This window comes from Procambarus clarkii, chromosome 79 (genome assembly GCF_040958095.1).
Source record: "Procambarus clarkii isolate CNS0578487 chromosome 79, FALCON_Pclarkii_2.0, whole genome shotgun sequence".
Classification (NCBI taxonomy): domain Eukaryota; kingdom Metazoa; phylum Arthropoda; class Malacostraca; order Decapoda; family Cambaridae; genus Procambarus; species Procambarus clarkii.
In genome coordinates, this window is record NC_091228.1 from 17,493,837 (window position 1) to 17,516,359 (window position 22,523).

At 51.5% G+C, this 22,523-nt stretch overlaps 1 protein-coding gene across 1 annotated transcript in view; it reads right to left on the reverse strand.

Moving 5' to 3' along the window:
- The window catches only part of Shark (SH2 ankyrin repeat kinase), a 433,095-nt gene that overhangs the window by 22,265 nt on the left and 388,307 nt on the right, over positions 1 to 22,523 (reverse strand). The gene's annotated exons all lie outside the window — the stretch shown is intronic.

A 22,523-nucleotide genomic window follows, 5' to 3' on the forward strand; every position in this document is an offset into this window, starting at 1 on the left:
GGCACTATGGCATACGGGATCCAAGTGGCATTATCTTCTAGGATCAAGCTGTATAATGAATCTATAATGATTCTGATATGATTTTGATACGATTTGATATGATTTTAGATATGATTTTGATATGATACAGAAATTATACATTTCTTAGATGATAATTAGATATGGTGGGTAAAAATTTCCCACATTTATAAGGGGAATAATTTTCACCTGGAGATGAAGTACTGACCTTCTTCTCAGGGAGGAGGCAAGTGAGCAACTGTGAGAAACACTACGAAGCAAGACTGCGAGAGAGTTACGAGTCTGAGATCGTCTGAACATGTGTTCATTACGGGGACTTCATGGGGGTGGGGGACTGTTGATTTCACTGGTTATATTACGGCCATCAATGGAGAGAAGGGGAGAGCATAAGAATTCTTATCTTTCTTTAGCTTTCGAAGGTGAAGATGCTTTAGATTTAGATAGTAAAGTGAGTTTAATTAATATGCGTCAAACTGAAGTCGGGCGGCATTCAAACACATGAGGTTTAAGGGGGGGGGGGGAGATGTTGTGGGGGTTTAAATTCAAAGTTTACGAAATTAATTTTTAAAGGTGGGCAGGCATGGCGTATTTTGCCTTCACAGATATGATTGTCAGTGTACACTATGGTTATGGGTGCAGCCTTTAGGTTAGAAAGGCTTATTACATAAAATATGAGCCAAAGTAAATAGAGGGGAATCATCATACATCGGCATGATCGATGACGTAAAAAAAGAAGGTAACTATAACCTATGCTCTTGCGTGCCAGAGACAAGTCATCGGCGTGCCAAGTTTGGCACGCGTGCCAGAGGTTGCCCACCCCTGGTGTAGACTAATAAACGCTAGGGAAAAGAAAAGGGATCAAGCAGGATGGTAAGAAAACAGAACACAAGTGGAGGAGAGGAACAGGACGAGTCATACATGGAGATGACTGTTCGCGCATGGAGGGAAATCACTGAGGAACTGAAAGACATGAGAGGACTCATAAATAAACTGCAAAATGAACTAAAGGCAGCGCAAGAGGAGATAACAAACCTAAAAAATGGATCTCCTCAGACTGTGGCCCAAGGGACCAACCCCCAGGTACCAGGAGATGCAACAATGGCAGGGACCCCTACAATGGGGGCCACCTTTGCTGAAATGCTGAAGAGCCCAGGAGCAATGTCCACAGTCAAGGAAGTTATAATGAAAGCAGTAACCTCACAGGAGGCAGCTAGATGAACGAGCCAGTTACTGGAAAGAAAAAGAACTGTACTAGTAATAGGTGTTAAGGAACAAGAGGGTTCCACAAGGGAAGAATGGAGGTCTAAGGACAAAGCTGCAGTGGCAGGGATACTAAAGGAGATAGGTCTGGAAGGGGCTGAAACAGACATAGAAAAGTTTTTCCGGATCGGCCAGTACAACAAAGACAAAGACAGATTGATCAAGGTAGTGCTCAAAAACGAGTGCATCAAAGAGGACATACTAGCAAAAAAGAGCAAACTGAAAGGAAAGGTAATTATCAAAAGAAGGCACCAAACCGGGAAGACTATGTAGCACCATCAAAGTGCGAAATAATCAGAGGGCGCTAGATATCACCAAGAATGCCAATACGAGAACAAAAACGCATAAGGCGAACGATATCAAAACTATCCGATTCACCTAGAATTCTATCGAGGGACAAGTGACCGCGAGGGACGGTCGGAAAACAAGACACACGCTCGTCCTGGAAGTCAGGACATTCAACAAGGATATGCACAACTGTAAGAAGGACAACGCAATTCGGACAATAAGGAGCAGGGCGGCGCTCCATTAAGTGACCGTGGGTTAAGCGAGTATGGCCAACCCGCAGCCATGCCAAAGCAGTTTCCCACCGCCGGTTACGGTGGTAGGAGGAAGGCCACGGGAACACACTACGTTTGAGAGTACGCAGCTTGTTACCAACCACAGAGGACCAACAACCCTGCCAACGGGCAAGGATGGAGGAATGAATAACAGGATAAAAGTCGGAATAAGGAATACTTTTATGGGAGATGGGACAAGAACGGATAGCTTCCTTAGCGGCAGCATCCGCACGCTCATTGAACAAAACACCAATATGGCTGGGAACCCAGCAAAACTCTACTGATTTAAATTTACTAGAAATAAGAAACAGCCAATGTTGAATCTCGATGACCACTGGATGGACAGGATTAAAGGACCCTAGAGCCATGAGGGCACTACAAGAGTCAACTACAACCACAAAGGAGGAATGAGAATGAGAAAGCAAGAGAAGGAGAGCATAGAGAATAGCATAAAGTTCCGCCGTAAAGACCTAGCCTCCGAAGGGCGGCGACACATATAAGTACGGTCAGGAAAAACAACAGAGTAGCCCACACCGTCCGCAGACTTAGACCCATCGGTGAAGATTAAAATAGAGTGGGAGTGCGAAGAAAAGTGCTCAAGGAAGAGGCTTTTCAGAATTGAAGGAGGGGTAAAGGCTTTAGTAATACAAGTCAAGGACGTACAAAACCTGGGAAGGGGGACTCTCCACGGAGGCAAGGAAGGAACAATATGAGGAGAAACATTAGAAATATGAACAGAAAGAGAATCCTGTAAGCGAGATAACCGGACAGAAAGTGGGAAACGATGAAGAGGAACAGGAGCTACAGGAGGAGGAAAAGTCAAAGCACGACAGAGGCGAGAGGAAGGATGTTGTAAGGACCGCGCAAGATAGTGAAGACAGTAGCGATCACGGTGGTTCTGGAGAGAGAGAAAGCCAGTGTCAACATACAAATTGAGGGCGGGAGTCGAACGAAAGGCACCAGAGCTGAGACGCAACCCAGTATGGTGCAAAGCATCAAGACGGCGAAGAGTAGAACGAGAGGCAGAAGAGTATGCAGGGCAACCATAATCGAGTTTAGACAGGACGAGAGAGGAATGCAAATAGAGGAGCGTGCGCCTATCCGCTCCCCAAGAAGTATGGGACAAAACCTTAAGTAGGTTAAGGGCCTAAGAGCATTCAACTCGGAAGTAAGAGATATGGGCTGACCAAGACAAACGAGTGTCAAAGACTAACCCCAAGAGCTTTGCGGAATCCCTGTATACAATGGGATGACCATAAAGCGACAAAGAAGGACGAAGAATGACATGCTTCCGAGTAAAAGTCATGGCACAAGTCTTAGACGCAGAGAACTTGAAGCCATGATCGGTGGCCCAAGACGACACGGCATCAATCGCAAGTTGAAGCTGTCGTTGAAGGAGAGGTGAATCATCACCGACAGCAAAGGGTAAGATCATCAACATAGAGAGGAGAGAAGACGCCAGAAGGAAAAGAGGAAAGAAGACCGTTGAGGGCAACTAGAAAAAGAGTAGTGCTCAGAACACTACCCAGAACAACACCCTCATACTGCCGAAAAAGGGGCAGAGAGAGCAGTACCAAGCCGCACACGAAAGGAACGACGAGAGAGGAAGCGAGGGAGGTTCCCACGAAGGCCAAAAGAATGAAGTTGAGACAGAATATAATACCGCCAGGTAGTGTCGTAAGCCTTTTCCAGGTGAAAAAGGACGGCAACAATGGAGGTCTTCGCAGCAAAAACAGTACGAATATAGACCTCCAAGTTCACCAGGACATCCGTTGTGCTGCGGCACTTGCGAAAACCAAATTGAGAAGGGGAGAGGTGGTGATAGTGTTCTAAGAACCACATCAAACGAACGTTAACCATACGTTCAAAGAGCTTGCAGACACAACTTGTGAGGGCAATAGGGCGGAAGTCCTTTGGGGATGACCCGAGAGACCCTGGTTTCCGAACAGGGAGGACAACAGCATCGAGCCAGTCTTCAGGGACTGACGAAGACTCTCAGACCCGATTGTACAGACTCAGTAAATACTGAGATGTGCACGGAGGGAGATGGTGAAGCATTTTATAATGAATGCCATCGGAGCCCGCTGCTGTAGAACTGCAAAGGGCTAGGGCAGACTGAAGCGCAGAGAGAGAGAAGGGATCATTATAGGGAAGGTGAAGATAAGTACAGAAATTTAAAGGATGTGATTCAAGAAGAGGCTTATGAAGAAGGAATGATTGGGGGAAATGAGAACCAGAACTAACAGAGGAAAAATGGGAACCCTGTTCGGTCGCAATCTGCAACAGGTCCACCACAAGAGCACCATGGAGGCGAAGGACCGGTGAGACATCGGGAACGAACTTACCCGCAATCTTGCGGATACGTTTCCAGACCAGTGGGAGAGGAATTTTGGACGTAACGGTGGAGAGCAAACTGAAATATGTAACGAATTACAGACAGGTATTCCTTCAGAGGGACATGACCAGGACAGGCAGCAGATGCAAGGAAAAGGTGCAGGCAGAGGGAAGGGAGCCAGGGAACCTAAACCCCCAACCCAGCAATCCCAGTGGGGAGTGTGGAACCACAACCCAGCACCTCGGGAACCCCAGAGGGGACTACAACATCCCAACTCACCACCCTATAGGTGGGGAGTTCCACCATTCCACCCACCCTCCCTACCCCGAGAACTCCCTTCCCTCCCACCTCCCAGGTCTTCCTCCTGCCCCAAGCCGGCCTAGACACATACTAAGTCCTCCATCCCCCACCCCAGTTCTAAGGCATCCTCCCCCTGCCCCTCCTTCCCCCCCAGCCCCACCTCCCTCAGAACCCCTGGTAATTACCCCAAAGGAGGATGGGCCTACCCAAGCAGCAATGCCCATGGAACAGCTTCCTGCACTAGTGGGGAGGGTGGGTGAAAATGGACATAGGAAAGTGAGCTTCAAGGTAATGTACTCAAACATCGATGGGATTACCAACAAAGCAAGTGAACTGGCAGAAAGGGCGCAGGAAGAAAACCCAGATGTAATAGGACTCACAGAAACAAAATTGTCATGAGTCATAACAAATGCTGAGTTTTCAAAGGACTTTTATATAATAAAGAAAGAGAGAGACGGGAACGGAGAAGAAGTGGCTCTGCCGATAAGGAAGGACTGGAGCTTTGAAGAGATGGAAATTCCGGGCTGCGACGGATTCAGAGATTACATAACAGGAACTATGACAATGGGTGGACATAAGATAATAGTGGCAGTCATTTACAACCCTCCATTAATTGACAGAAGACCCAGACAAGAGTTCGACAGAAACAACATGGCTACCATTAACATAATAGAGAGAGCAGCTTCAGTTGCTTGCAGGAATGGATCCAGACTCTTAATCATGAGCGATTTCAACCATGGAAAGATAGACTGGGAGAATGGGGACCCACATGGAGGTGAAGACACATGGAGATCTAAACTTTTGGAAGTGAGTACAAGGAACTTTCTGAGTCAACATGTCAAGGGGCCCACAAGAATGAGAGGAAATGACAAACCAGCTAGACTCGACCTGATTTTCACCTTAAATGACTCAGAAATAAGGGAAGTCAAATACGAAGCCCCCCATAGGAATGAGTGAGCACAGTGTATTGATAGGTGAGTATCTGGTAGAACTAGGGACAACCTCTCCAAGGATGGGATTGGAAGGAAAAAGACTAAATTACCGAAGAGTGAAATATTTCGAGATGAGGAACCTCCTAATGGGAATACCATGGGAAACAGAACTCGGAGAAAAGACTGTACAGGATATGGATTATGTCACTCAGGATGTCAGGAGGCTGCAGACAGGTTTATCCCAGTCCAAAAAGTGAAAAATGAAAAGCAACAGAAGAATCCGTGGTTCAACCAGGAATGTGCGGCAGCAAAGCAATTGAGTAAAAGAATATGGCGAAACTACAGGAACAACAGAACACCAGAGAGCAGGGAGAGATACCAGAGGGCCAGAAATGAGTACATCAGAGTGAGGAGAGAAGAAGAGAGGCAGTACGAAAATGACATCGCGAGTAAAGCTAAGACTGAACCACAACTGCTCCACAGCCACATCAGGAGGAAAACAGCAGTGAATGAACAAGTGATGAAACTGGGGAAAGGGGAGAACAGATACACAGAGAACGATAAAGAGGTGTGTGAAGAACTCAACAAGAGATTTCAGGAGGTCTTCACAACAGAACAAGGAGAGGTCCCTGCACAAAATGAGGAGGCAAACCGATCAACCTTGGAGGAAATTTACCTCACCAGTGATGAGGTCAAAAGGAATCTGTTGGAGCTGAATGTGTCAAAGGCTGTTGGGCCTGACAGAATCTCACCGTGGATTCTAAAAGAAGGTGCAGAAGCACTAAGTGTGCCACTCTCTATGGTGTATAACAGGTCACTGGAAACGGGAGACCTTCCAGAAAGCTGGAAGACAGCTAATGTAGTCCCAATGGTGACAAAAAGGGTGACAGGCAAGAGGCACTGAACTACAGGCCAGTTTCCCTAACTTGTATACCATGCAAGGTGATGGAGAAGATTGTGAGGAAAAGGCTTGTAGAGCATCTGGAGGGAAACAGCTTTGTAACTCACCACCAGTATGGGTTCAGAGATGGTAAATCGTGCCTCACAGGCCTAATAGAATTCTATGACTGAGCAACACAAATTAGGCAGGAAAGAGAAGGGTGGGCAGACTGCATTTTCTTGGACTGTCAGAAAGCCTTTGACACAGTACCTCACAAAAACCTATTACAAAAGTTGGAGCAACAGGCAGGAGTAAAAGGTAAGGTGCTCCAGTGGATAAGGGAGTATCTAAGCAATAGGAAACAGCGAGTAACGGCGAGGAAGGGGGGAGGCATCAGAGTGGCGAGACGTCACCAGCGGGGTTCCACAGGGCTCTGTACCCGGACCCATCCTGTTTTTAGTATATGTAAATGACCTTCCAAAGGGTATAGACTCATTCCTCTCAATGTTTGCTGATGATGTAAAAATTATGAGAAGAATCAAAACAGATGAAGATAGACAGAGACTACAGGACGACCTGGACAAACTGGAGGAATGGTCTAGAAAATGGCTGCTAAAGTTCAACTCAGGAAAGTGTAAAGTAATGAAATTAGGCGAGGGGAGCAGAAGGCTGAACACAAGGTACCATCTGGAAGGTGAAATCCTACAAGAGTCAAATAGAGAGAAAGATCTGGGGGTCGATATCACACCCGAACCTGTCCCCAGAGGCCCACATCAAAAGGATATCATCAGCGGCATACGCTAGACTGGCCAATATAAGAACTGCCTTTAGAAACTTGTGTAAGGAATCGTTCAGGACCCAGTATACCACTTATGTAAGACCAATCTTGGAGTATGCAGCTCCAGCCTGGAGTCCATACCTAGTTAAACACAAGACGAAGTTAGAGAATATGCAGAGGTATGCAACCAGACTGGTCCCGGAACTGAGAGGAATGAGTTACGAGGAAAGGGTAAGGGAGCTGAACCTCACAACCCTGGAAAACAGAAGAGTAAGGGGAGACATGATAACCACCTACAAAATTCTCAGGGGAATTGACAGGGTGGACAAAGACAAACTCTTTAGCGCGGGTGGAACACGAACAAGGGGACACAGGTGGAAACTTAGTACCCAGATGAGACATAGAGACGTTAGAAAGAATTTTTTCAGTCTCAGGGTAGTTAACAAATGGAATGCATTAAGTAGTGTTGTGGTGGAGGCTGACTCCATATACAGTTTCAAATGTAGATATGATAGAGCCCAATAGGCTCAGGAATCTGTACACCAGTTGATTGACAGTTGAGAGGCGGGACCAAAGAGCCAGAGCTCAACCCCCGCAAACTCAACTAGGTGAGTACCCCCCCACACCACTGACACCATCCCCCACACCACTGACACCATCCCCCCCACCACTGACACCATCCCCCACACCACTGACACCATCCCACACCACTGACACCATCCCCCACCACTGACACCATCCCCCACACCACTGACACCATCCCCCCCACCACTGACACCATCCCCCCACCACTGACACCATCCCCCACACCACTGACACCATACCCCACACCACTGACACCATCCCCCACACCACTGACACCATCCCTCCCACCACTGACACCATCCCCCCACCACTGACACCATCCCTCCCACCACTGACACCATCCCCCACACCACTGACACCATCCCTCCCACCACTAACACCATCCCCTCCACCACTGACACCATCCCCCACACCACTGACACCATCCCCCCCACCACTGACACCATCCCCCCCACTACTGACACCATCCCTCCCCCACCACTGACACCATCCCCCACACCACTGACACCATCCCCCACACCACTGACACCATCCCCCACACCACTGACACCATCCCTCCCACCACTGACACCATCCCCCACCACTGACACCATCCCCCCCACCACTGACACCATCCCCCACCACTGACACCATCCCCCCCACCACTGACACCATCCCCCCCACCACTAACACCATCCCCTCTACCACTGACACCATCCCCCACCACTGACACCATCCTCCCCACCACTGACACCATCCCCCACCACTGACACCATCCCCCACACCACTGACACCATCCCCCACACCACTGACACCATCCCTCCCACCACTGACACCATCCCCCACCACTGACACCATCCCCCCCACCACTGACACCATCCCCCACCACTGACACCATCCCCCCACCACTGACACCATCCCTCCCACCACTAACACCATCCCCTCCACCACTGACACCATCCCCCACCACTGACACCATCCCCCCCACCACTGACACCATCCCCCACACCACTGACACCATCCCCCACACCACTGACACCATCCCCCCCACCACTGACACCATCCCCCCACCACTGACACCATCCCCCCACCACTGACACCATCCCCCACACCACTGACACCATCCACCCCATCACTGACACCATCCTCCCCACCACTGACACCATCCCCCACACCACTGACACCATCCCCCACACCACTGACACCATCCCCCCACCACTGACACCATCTATCCCGCACCACTGACACCATCCCCCACACCACTGACACCATCCCCCACACCACTGACACCATCCCTCCCCCACCACTGACACCATCCCTCCCCCACCACTGACACCATCCCTCCCCCACCACTGACACCATCCCTCCCCCACCACTGACACCATCCCCCACCACTGACACCATCCCCCACCACTAACACCATCCCCCCACCACTGACACCATCCATCCCGCACCACTGACACCATCCCCCACACCACTGACACCATCCCCCACACCACTGACACCATCCCCCCACCACTGACACCATCTATCCCGCACCACTGACACCATCCCCACACCACTGACACCATCCCCACACCACTGACACCATCCCCCACACCACTGACACCATCCCTCCCCCACCACTGACACCATCCCTCCCCCACCACTGACACCATCCCTCCCCCACCACTGACACCATCCCTCCCCCACCACTGACACCATCCCCCACCACTGACACCATCCCCCACCACTAACACCATCCCCCCACCACTGACACCATCCATCCCGCACCACTGACACCATCCCCCCACCACTGACACCATCCCCCCCACTACTGAGACCATCCCCCCCACCACTGACACCATCCCCCCACCACTGACACCATCCCCCCACCACTGACACCATCCCCCACACCACTGACACCATCCCCCACACCACTGACACCATCCCTCCCACCACTGACACCATCCCCCACCACTGACACCATCCCCCCCACCACTGACACCATCCCCCACCACTGACACCATCCCCCCCACCACTGACACCATCCCCCCCACCACTAACACCATCCCCTCCACCACTGACACCATCCCCCACCACTGACACCATCCCCCACCACTGACACCATCCCCCACCACTGACACCATCCCCCCACCACTGACACCATCCCCCACCACTGACACCATCCCCCACCACTGACACCATCCCCCCACCACTGACACCATCCATCCCGCACCACTGACACCATCCCCCCACCACTGACACCATCCCCCCACCACTGACACCATCCCCCCACCACTGACACCATCCATCCCGCACCACTGACACCATCCCCCCACCACTGACACCATCCCCCCACCACTGACACCATCCCCCCACCACTGACACCATCCATCCCGCACCACTGACAACATCCCCTCACCACTGACACCATCCCCCACCACTGACACCATCCCCCACACCACTGACACCATCCCCCACACCACTGACACCATCCCCCACACCACTGACACCATCCCCCACCACTGACACCATCCCCCACCACTGACACCATCCCCCCACCACTGACACCATCCCCCCACCACTGACACCATCCCCCACCACTGACACCATCCCCCCACCACTGACACCATCCCCCACCACTGACACCATCCCCCACCACTGACACCATCCCCCACCACTGACACCATCCCCCCACCACTGACACCATCCATCCCACACCACTGACACCATCCCCCCACCACTGACACCATCCCCCACCACTGACACCATTCCCCACACCACTGACACCATCCCCCACACCACTGACACCATCCCCCCACCACTGACACCATCCCCCACCACTGACACCATCCCCCACCACTGACACCATCCCCCCACCACTGACACCATCCCCCCACCACTGACACCATCCCCCACCACTGACACCATCCCCCCACCACTGACACCATCCCCCCACCACTGACACCATCCCCCACCACTGACACCATCCCCCCACCACTGACACCATCCCCCACCACTGACACCATCCCCCACACCACTGACACCATCCCCCACACCACTGACACCATCCCCCACACCACTGACACCATCCCCCACACCACTGACACCATCCCCCACACCACTGACACCATCCCCCGCACCACTGACACCATCCCCCACACCACTGACACCATCCCCCCACCACTGACACCATCCCCCACCACTGACATCATCCCCCCCCACTGACACCATCCCCCACCACTGACACCATCCCCCACACCACTGACACCATCCCCCACACCACTGACACCATCCCCCCACCACTGACACCATCCCCCACCACTGACACCATCCCCCACCACTGACACCATCCCCCACCACTGACACCATCCCCCCACCACTGACACCATCCCCCACCACTGACACCATCCCCCACACCACTGACACCATCCCCCCACACCACTGACACCATCCCCCACCACTGACACCATCCCCCACCACTGACACCATCCCCCACACCACTGACACCATCCCTCCCCCACTGACACCATCCCCCCACCACTGACACCATCCCCCACACCACTGACACCATCCCCCACCACTGACACCATCCCCCCACCACTGACACCATCCCCTACACCACTGACACCATCCCCCACACCACTGACACCATCCCCCACACCACTGACACCATCCCCCCACCACTGACACCATCGTCCACACCACTGACACCATCCCCCACCACTGACACCATCCCCCCACCACTGACACCATCCCTCCCCCACCACTGACACCATCCCCCACCACTGACACCATCCCCCCACCACTGACACCATCCCCTCACCACTGACACCATCCTTCCCCCACCACTGACACCATCCCTCCCCCACCACTGACACCATCCCCTCACCACTGACACCATCCCTCCCCCACCACTGACACCATCCCCTCACCACTGACACCATCCCCCCACCACTGACACCATCCCTCCCACCACTGATACCATCCCTCCCCCACCACTAACACCATCCCCTCCACCACTGACACCATCCCCCCACCACTGACACCATCCCTCCCACCACTGACACCATCCCTCCCACCACTGACTCCATCCCTCCCCCACCACTGACACCATCCCCCACACCACTGACACCATCCCCCACACCACTGACACCATTCCCTCACCACTGACACCATCCCTCCCCCACCACTGACACCATCCCCTCACCACTGACACCATCCCCCACACCACTGACACCATCTCCCCACCACTGACACCATCCCCTCACCACTGACACCATCTCTCCCCCACCACTGACACCATCCCCTCACCACTGACACCATCCCTCCCCCACCACTGACACCATCCCCCACACCACTGACACCATCCCTCCCCCACCACTGACACCATCCCCCCACCACTGACACCATCCCTCCCCCACCACTGACACCATCCCCTCCACCACTGACACCATCCCCCACCACTAACACCATCCCCTCCACCACTGACACCATCCCCTCACCACTGACACCATCCCTCCCCCACCACTAACACCATCCCCTCCACCACTGACACCATCCCCTCACCACTGACACCATCCCTCCCCCACCACTGACACCATCCCCTCATTACTGACACCATACCCCCACCACTAACACCATCCCCCCACCACTAACACCATCCCCCCACCACTGACACCATCCCCTCACCACTAACACCATCCGTCCCCCACCACTAACACCATCCCCTCACCACTGACACCATCCCTCCCCCACCACTGACACCATCCCCCCACCACTGACACCATCCCCTCATTACTGACACCATACCCCCACCACTAACACCATCCCCCCACCACTGACACCATCCCCCCACCACTGACACCATCCCTCCCCGACCACTGACACCATCCCCTCATTACTGACACCATACCCCCACCACTAACACCATCCCCCCTCCACTGACACCATCCCCTCACCACTGACACCATCCCCTCACCACTGACACCATCCCTCCCCCACCACTGACACCATCCCCCCCACCACTGACACCATCCCCCACACCACTGACACCATCCCCCCCACCACTGACACCATCCCCTCATTACTGACACCATACCCCCACCACTAACACCATCCCCCCACCACTGACACCATCCCCTCACCACTGACACCATCCCTCACCCACCACTGACACCATCCCCCCACCACTGACACCATCCCTAACACCACTGACACCATCCCCCCCACCACTGACACCATACCCCAACCACTAACACCATCCCCCCACCACTGACACCATCCCCTCACCACTGTCACCATCCCCCCCACCACTGACACCATCCCCCCACCACTGACACCATACCCCCACCACTAACACCATCCCCCCACCACTGACACCATCCCCCCACCACTGACACCATCCCCTCACCACTGACACCATCCCTCCCCCACCACTGACACCATCCCCCCACCACTGACACCATCCCCCACACCACTGGCACCATCCCCCCCACCACTGACACCATACCCCCACCACTAACACCATCCCCCCACCACTGACACCATCCCCTCACCACTGTCACCATCCCCCCCACCACTGACACCATCCCCTCATTACTGACACCATACCCCCACCACTAACACCATCCCCCCACCACTGACACCATTTCCCCACCACTGACACCATCCCCTCACCACTGACACCATCCCTCCCCCACCACTAACACCATCCCCCCACCACTGACACCATACCCCCACCACTAACACCATCCCCTCACCACTGACACCATCCCTCCCCCACCACTAACACCATCCCCCCACCACTGACACCATCCCCCCACCACTGACACCATCCCCTCACCACTGACACCATCCCTCCCCCACCACTAACACCATCCCCCCACCACTGACACCATACCCCCACCACTAACACCATCCCCCCACCACTGACACCATCCCCCACCACTGTCACCATCCAAGGGGTGACAGTGGTAGCAGCAGCAGCAGCAGCGAGGTCAGACTTGGAGGTGTCTCATTCAACACGCCCGACAAAAAAAAACAAATAGAGGCTATCTGACTTCTTAACCTCCCCTAATACACACCCATTTATTATGCATTCTTCATTTTGACTAAGGAATATGATAGAGCGATGTGTTACTATCAAGCCAATGAATGGTAAAATTTTCTCTTAATTTTGTGAAAGCATCGAGTATAGTATCCAGGCAGCCATGTAGTGTGGAGTCTGCAGACGCCATAACTGGTGGGTTGACAAGTCTACACTCACACCCTCCCGTTCCCTGATGCCTTACCACCCCCTTAATACATCCCCCCTCACCACTGACAACCCCATTTATTATGAATTCTTCATTCTGACAATGGAGTGTGATAAAGCAATGTGTTACAAACAACTGAAATGGCAACATTTTCTCGGCTAATTTAGTGAAAAGCAGTGTGTGAACTTATCGTTGTGGAAGCATGGAAGCGCCAGCCACGTGTTGCTAACTAACTGATAGTTGATAGCTCTGCTATCAACTATCAGAGCTCACCCACTGACTCCACCTGCCTCCCTTGACACCACATGCTTCCCGTGACACCACCTGACGCCACATGCTTCCCCTGACACCACTTGCCACCATCTGCCTGCCCTGACAACTACCACCACTAGGTCTTCTCTGACAACCCCCAATGAGAATAATTTCCACCTGCCTCTTGACACTAAGCCCCCAACTACTGACACATCTTGACTCCCACCCTCACCAATGATGCAACCTGCCTCCCTTGACACCATTTTATCATCCTTCAACCATTTCTCACTGGAAACAATGGGTAAGCAAAATACTATTCTATACAACTGTTTACACTTTGGTGAATCATAGTTGATGACAGTGGCTGTCATCAACTATGACAGCTCGGTCTCGGTGATCGCTTGGACGAATAATCCTCACTTAATCGAACATTGTATGTTCCACTGAACATTTAGTACCGAATTCAATTTGTTCGGCTCTTCTGGGAAATCGATAGAGCGGGGTTCGTTAGAGTGAGGAAGCACTGTAACTAATACTACTAATCTGTAGTTTAGTATCACAGAATTCATTGCATTAGGATGTGGAACATCATGTAATTTCTCCTACAATTGTGCAGTGTGGCGTCAGCCACCCATGGAGAATAAATTTCCACATATCTGTAGATCTAATAGAAGTCCAACCAACCTTTCCTTTATTAGGGATAATTATTTAGTAATAGGTTTACTTTATTTAGTATACAACAGTTTACTGGAATTCCTTTACCCAGCTTGATCGCTGTTCTAGTAAAATCATTAATTATGACTATTATTAATTAATTATTTGTTTAAATAATTAATTATTATTATTATTATTATAAAATAAACAAGTCCCCCACTCAGTGAGCGTTTTCTTCCAACCGCAGAAATAATATTATAATCTATATTAATTTCCACCTCCAAGTAAGTAAGTAATTATCAAAAGAAGGCACCAAACCGGGAAGGCTATGTAGCACCATCAAATACGCAAAATAATCAGAGGGCGCTAAATATCACCAAGGATGCCAATACGAGAACAAAAACGCATAAGGCGAACGATATCAAAAGTATCCGAGTCACCAAGAATTCTATTGAGGGACAGGTGACCGCGAGGGGCGGTCGGAAAGCAAGACACACCTCGTCCTGGAAGTCAGGACATTCAAGAAGGACATGCACGACCGTACGAGGGACAATGCAACTAGGACAATAAGGAGCAGGGCGGCGCTCCATCAAGTGACCATGGGTTAAGCAAGTATGGCCAATATGCAGCCTCGCTAGAGCTGTTTCCCATCGCCGGTTACGGTGGAAGGAGGACGGCCACGAGGAAACACAACATTTAAGAGTACGTAGCTTGTTACCAGTAACAGACAACCAAGAAGCCTGCCAACGGGTAAGGACGGAGGAATGGATAACCGGGTAAAAGTCGGAATACGGAATACCTTTACGAGAGATGGGACAAGAGCAGACAGCTTCCTTGGCGGCAGCATCCGCACGCTCATTTAAAGACACACCAATATGGCTGGGAACCCAACAAAACTCAACCGACTTAAATTTACTGTGAACAAGAAACAGCCAATGCTGGATCTCGACAACTACTGGATGAATCGGATTAAAGGACCCGAGAGCCATGAGGGCACTACGAGAGTCAACAACAACTACAAAGGAAGACTGACAATGAGAAAGCAGGAGACGAAGAGCATAGAGAATAGCATAGAGCTCCGCTGTAAAGATGCTAGTCTCCGGAGGTAAGCGACACATATAAGTGCGATCAGAGAAAACAACAGAGTAGCCAACACCGTCCGCAGACTTAGACCCATCGGTGAAGACAGAAACGGAGCAGGAGTAAGAAAAGTGCTCAAGGAAAAGGTGTTTTAGAACCGTAAGAGGGGTAAAAGCTTTAGTGATACGGGTCAAGGATGTACAAAACCGCGGAAGAGGGACTCTCCACGGGGGCAAAGAAGGAACAACACGAGGAGAAATATTAGAAATACGAACGGAAAGAGAGTCCTGTAGGCGAGATAACCGGACAGAAAGAGGGAGGTGGTGAAGAGGAACAGGAACTGCAGGAGGAGTAAAAGTTAGAGAACGACAGAGGCGAGAGGAACTTTGTTGTAAGGACCGCGCAAGATAGCGAAGACAGTAGCGATCACGGCGGTCTTGGAGAGACAGGAAGCCAGTGTCAACATACAAGCTAAGAACGGGAGTCGAACGAAAGGCACCAGAACTGAGGCGCAACCCAGTATGGTGCAAAGCATCAAGACGGCGAAGAGTAGGAGAAGAAGCAGACGAGTAAGCAGGGCAACCATAATCGAGCTTAGACAGGACGAGAGAGGAATGTAAAGCAAGGAGAGTGCGCTTATCTGCCCCCCAAGAAGTATGGGACAGGACCCGAAGGAGGGTAAGGGCCTTAGAGCACTCAACACGGAGGTAAGAGATATGGGGAGACCAAGACAAACTAGTGTCAAGGAATAACCCCAAAAGCTTCGCGGAATCTTTGTACTCAAAGGGATGACCATAAAGTGACAAAGAGGGACGAAGAACGACCCGTTTCCACGTAAAAGTCATGGCACAAGTCTTAGAAGTAGAGAACTTGAAGCCATGATCAGTGGCCCAAGACGACACGGCATCAATTGCAAGTTGAAGCCGGCGCTGAAGGAGAGGCGAATCATCACCCTGACAGCAAAGGGTAAGATCATCGACATAGAGAGCGGAGAAGACACCTGAAGGAAGAGAGGAAAGAAGACCATTGAGGGCAACCAGAAAAAGAGTAGTGCTCAGAACACTACCCTGGGGCACACCTTCGTATTGCTGAAAAGAGGCAGAGAGAGCGGTACCAAGGCGCACCCGAAAGGAACGACGAGAGAGGAAGCTGCGGAGAAAGAGAGGGAGATGACCACGAAGGCCAAAAGAATGAAGTTGAGATAGAATATGATACCGCCAAGTGGTGTCGTAAGCCTTTCCAGGTCAAAAAGGACGGCAACAACGGAGGTCTTCGCAGCAAAAGCAGTACGAATATAGACCTCCAAGTTCACCAGGACATCTGTCGTGCTGCGGCACTTGCGGAAACCAAATTGAGAAGGGGAGAGGAGGTGATGGTGTTCCAGGAACCACATCAGACGAACGTTAACCATACGTTCAAAGAGTTTGCAGACACAACTTGTGAGGGCAATAGGGCGAAAGTCCTTAGGGGAAGTACCCAGAGACCCCGGTTTGCGAACAGGGAGGACAACGGCATCGAGCCAGTCCTCAGGGACTGACGACGACTCCCAGATCCGATTATACAGACTCAGTAAATACTGAGACGTGCACGGAGGGAGATGGCGGAGCATCTCATAATGAATACCATTGGAGCCCGCCGCCGTAGAACCGCAGAGGGCCAGGGCAGAACGAAGTTCAGAGAGAGAGAAGGGATCATTATAGGAAAGCTGAAGATGAGTGCAGAAATCTAAAGGACGAGACTCAAGGACAGGTTTATGAAGAAGGAAAGATTGGGGAAGATGAAGACCAGAGCTAACAGAAGAAAAGTGGGAACCCAGTACGGAAGCGACCTGCAACGGGTCCGCCACAAGAGTATCATGGAGGTGAAGGACCGGTGAAACATTGGGAACGAACTTACCCGCTATCTTGCGGATACGCTTCCAGATCTGGGGCAGAGGAGTTTCAGATGTAATTGTTGAGACATAAGATGCCCAACATTCACGTTTAGCCGTACGCATGGCCCTACGGGCCACCGCACTCGCTTTCCGAAAGAAAAGAAAAGAATCGGTCGTCTGCCTATGGCGGTGCCTCTTCCAGGCTGCACGCTTACAGCGGACAGCCCGAGCACAGTCCGCATTCCACCAGAGAACGCACTTCCGTGGACCCTGAGAGGAAGAGCGAGGAATAGAGCGAAGGGCAGCGTTGAAGACAGTGTCATGAAAAAGGAGGAGAGCGCAAGAGAGAGGCAGAAGGGAGAGGTCAGAGAGAGCAGCACTGAGGGTAAATAGGGGTCCAGTCCGCCTTAGCAAACTGCCACCTAGGGAAAGAGAGGGAAGGGCGAAAAGAGAAATAGGAAACAAGGATGGGGAAATGATCACTTCCATGGAGGTCATCAAGAACCTGCCACGTGAAATCTAAGTAAAGAGAAGAAAAGCAGAGTGAAAGATCAAGACAAGAAAGGGTGCAAGTCCGAGAGTCCAAATGAGTGGGCTCACCAGAATTCAGAAGAGACAGGGAAGAAGAGAGGAGAAACGGCTCAAGAAGGCGACCCCGGGTATTCGTCAGTACGTCACCCCAAAGAGAGTGACGACAATTGAAGTCACCCAGCAGGAGCACAGGCTCCGGCAAGGAGTATAGGAGGTGTTTCAAATCAGGAAGAGAAAGCAGGACACTCGGGGGGAGATAAATGGAACAAACTGTGTACCATTTCCCCACAAAGATACGAACAGCAGAACAATGGAGAGGTGAAGGAAAAAGTAAAGGAACAAAGGGAACATCAGCATGAATCAAGAGAGCAGAAGAATTAGAAGTTTCTCACTTCTCACTATGCTCACCCCAGCAACGACTGGGGGGGGGGGGGAGAGAAAGGAATAGCCACGAAAACGACCAGGACGAGCACCAAGCATCAGCTCCTGGAGACAGACACAAAGGGGCGAAAACCGCGAAATCAGAAGTTGGAGTTCGAGGAAATTGGCGTAATAACCTCGAACGTTCCATTGAAGAATGGACATCGACGAGAAGAGAAAGGACAAAAACAGAGAACAAGGAAGAAACAAAGGCGAAACAGCAACAGAGCACGTTAAAGAATATCAGGGTCGGGATCAGGGTCAGCAAAGTCAGGGTTAGGGGGCATGGGTAAACTGAGCAAAGACGGAGGGAAGGAGGCGGGAGAACAGACCAGAGGTGGGCGGGCGGGGTCCGGAGGAGGAAGAGGAGGAGACAACGGAGGGGAGCAGTCAAGGACAGCAGCAGGAAGAGGAGGGGTAGAAAGAGGGGAGCGCACCTCAGCAAGGGCAGCAACCGAGAGGGAAGCGGGGGCTAAAGAAACCTCCATAGCAGGAACAGGGGGCGCAACCACCGAAATGGGAGGGGAAGGAGCGAGAGAGGCAGAAGTAGGGGCCGAGGAAGAAAGCGAAACCTTCTTACCCGCCGGGGAGGAGGAAGGAGAGGAGCCAGGCTTACGCATCTGACTTAAAGAGACAGGTGTCCCAGCAACCACGTACTGGGCAACGGATTCTAGCGTCTCAACAGAAGCTGAACGAGAGCACACATGACAGCCGTTTGGAGAGCGATGGACATCAGCCCGCACCGACAGGCGGCGGGGAGAGTCAAGAGACGGAGGGGAAGGATGGGAAGGAGGAACGGAGGGAGACGAGGAAGAAGACACAGGAGACAAGACAGACCGGGTAGAAAGAAGGGGAACCCCAGACAGAGGACCAGGAGGTGGATCCTTTGGGAGAGAACCCTAAGGAACAGAGGAGGGGGCAGTGGGCGTATCAGGGTCCAAGGCCCGGAAACGGTTGTGAGTCTGAGGAAGGTGAGAAGGACGAGGAGAGGAAGAGTGCAACACGCGAGCATAAGAGATATTAGCATAAGGCAGGAGCCGGCGAACCTGGCGTCTCGACTCAGGAAAAGATAAACGCTCCCGGTGCTTCAAGTTGAGGACGGCTGCCTCAAGCTTGTAATGGACACACGCACAGGAGAAGGTAGGATGGGCCTCACCGCAGTTGAGGCAACGAGCCTGGGGAGAAGTGCACTCCGACTTAGAGTGACCGTCGCCACCACACAAAGGACAGAGAGAGACAGTCCCGGAGCAGCGGAGGGCACCATGCCCAAACCTCCAGCACTTGTTACAGAGCCGAGGAGAAGGAATGTACTCCTGGACAGAGCACCTGTCACCAGCAAGAATGACAGAGGGTGGAAGGGTCCTACCATCAAAGGTAAGCTTCACAACCCGGAGGGGTTGACGGCAACTACCATGAGGGGGACAAGTAAACGTGTCCACCTGGAGAATAGAATGGCCCTGGGCAGCAAGGATATGTCGAATATCGTCGTGGCAGTCACGCAGGTCCCGAACACCGGTCGCAACATGGGGTGGGAGCAGAATAGTGCCAACACTGGCATTCAACTGAGCGTTCTTCGAGACCCGAACAGGGGTCTCGCCAAGGCAGGATAAGGCAGCCAAGCGGGAAGCAGCATCCTGAGAAGGAGCAGCAACGACATGCGTACCGAGACGAGTGAGGTTGAAAGTAACGGAGGCATCCACGGAATCAACGAGATGTCGATGGAGGGAGAAATCGTCAGGAGGCGCAGAATCAAGAGGGAGGAGATCAAAATATTTGGCCCACGAAGCGGGACCAAACAAGGCTTGATAGGTAGCAGAACTGGAAGGAATCGAGCGAGGGCGGCCGTGACGAGGATGGCGGTGAGAACCCCCTGAGAGGGGTTAAAAGGCGCGGTAGTTACAACTAGAGATGGAGCCGCGCCAGGGGATGAGGTAGTCACCACTGGGGGCTTGGGGCTCGACCCAACCACAGAGGGAGGGAGGGAAGCCAGGGGAAGGAGTCAGAGAGGCCAAAGGAGGAGCAAGGTCGGGGCCCAATGCAGCGGAGGCTACAGAGCCCGGTCTTCCAACACGAACCGACTCGGGGGCTTGGTCGTCCACCCCACGAGCCTGAGAAGGTAAAGCAGAAACAGTCGAAACAGGGGTTATCATCACTACGAAAAGGAATATTCATTCACGAATGTGCCCCCACACCCACCATGGAGCCACAATTAGAGACAGGACACCCAACAAGAAGCTATCGCCGATCGTGCCGGGGCCTCCTAGGGGTGCGTCGTGAGTATACGCCCCACAAACGCCACCTTAAGAACCGACAGTCCGTCGAGATCGGGTTCAGTGACGAAAGGGGGGGATTGACAATAAAAGGTTCCCCTCGCTCTCGACGTCGGGTATTACAGTTCTACGGGTGCAAGAGTATGCCTCCTCAAGCAACCGGGCGTCAAAATAGAAGAAGTCCAAGGGAAGAACCAGAACAAGCAAAAAGTCGGCAGGAAACGGCAAGCAGATAGGAGAAGAGGGGAGAGAAAAACGAAACAGAAAGAAAAGGAAAAGGTGCTCAGCATAATTGGAGAGGACAGCAGCAGGAGCACAAGGCTTGAAAAGGACAGAGGACTGTCCCAAGGAGCATCACACTCCGGCAGCTGCCCACTAAGCCCCCCTCACGGCAACAACGAGCTGAGCGGGAAAAGGAAAAGTGATCCGGCATAATTGGAGAAGACAGCAGCAGGAGCATAAGGCCACAAAAGGACAGAGGACGGTCCCATGGAGTCACGTTTTCAAAACGAGAAAATATTTGCTAGGTTCCTTTCTGGGTGCCTGACCCAGTTGATAGCAGACATAGAATGCTTCCTACCACACGGGGGTTTCTATAGGACATTGCTCCTCGTGCTTCTCTGAGGAGGCCAGGTTCTGGCTCGTGGTCCCCGGTAGGCCTAGAACTTCATGTGCATTGACTGATGCCAGGGTCTAATACTTTCATATCAGCACAGTTTGCTCCGGGTAGCCTCCGGGTCTCACCCAGACTGGACTGGCGTTTCATTACATTCAATGGTAGTTTTATTGCTCTCGGCAAGTTATTGTGGCAAATTGTTAGGTTTTATGAATGTTTCATTCATTTAAAGACACGTGCAAGTATAAAATACAGTATTTATTAGCCTTCAATGGCATATAAAAGTAATTTGCAGATAGTAAAAATAACAAAATATGATATACGGTATTAGGACACCACTTGAGCAGCATTTCATGACTCAGAAAACACTATTTTTGTTGTTAAATGCATTGTACTGCAATCTTCAATTCATATTGCGAACATTATAAACCTAAAATATTTATTAAAATGTCTTCTGAATTCATGGTAAACAATAACCTGTATAAATTAGCAAGTAGTGGACACATGTGTTATATGACCTAAATACTGCCTTATATATGGTCCTGCGTCTTGGGTCTTGTTACGATGTTGTGTTTACAGCAGCAGCAATACCTATAGTAAACTGTATAAAAAGGAACACCACATGCTAGCAATGGCAGAGACCAAAACCCTTAATTTCATATAAAAGAAGATTAACAATAACAGACACATTCAATATACAGTATTTGCTTTTTGTAATTTTTTCTGTACAGTTTCTTTTAGCACCATTCACATACAAATATATTATAAAAATACTGTATACAGTGGAACCTCAGTCTACGAATGTAATCCATTCCAAGAGACGGCTCGTACACCGAAAATTTGTACACTGAAACAAATTTTCCCATATGAAATAAAGTACTTATATGTAAAATGAATTATTCCATTCCACACTCCCAAAAATATTAACTTAAAAATACATTTTATACAGAATGCTACTCAT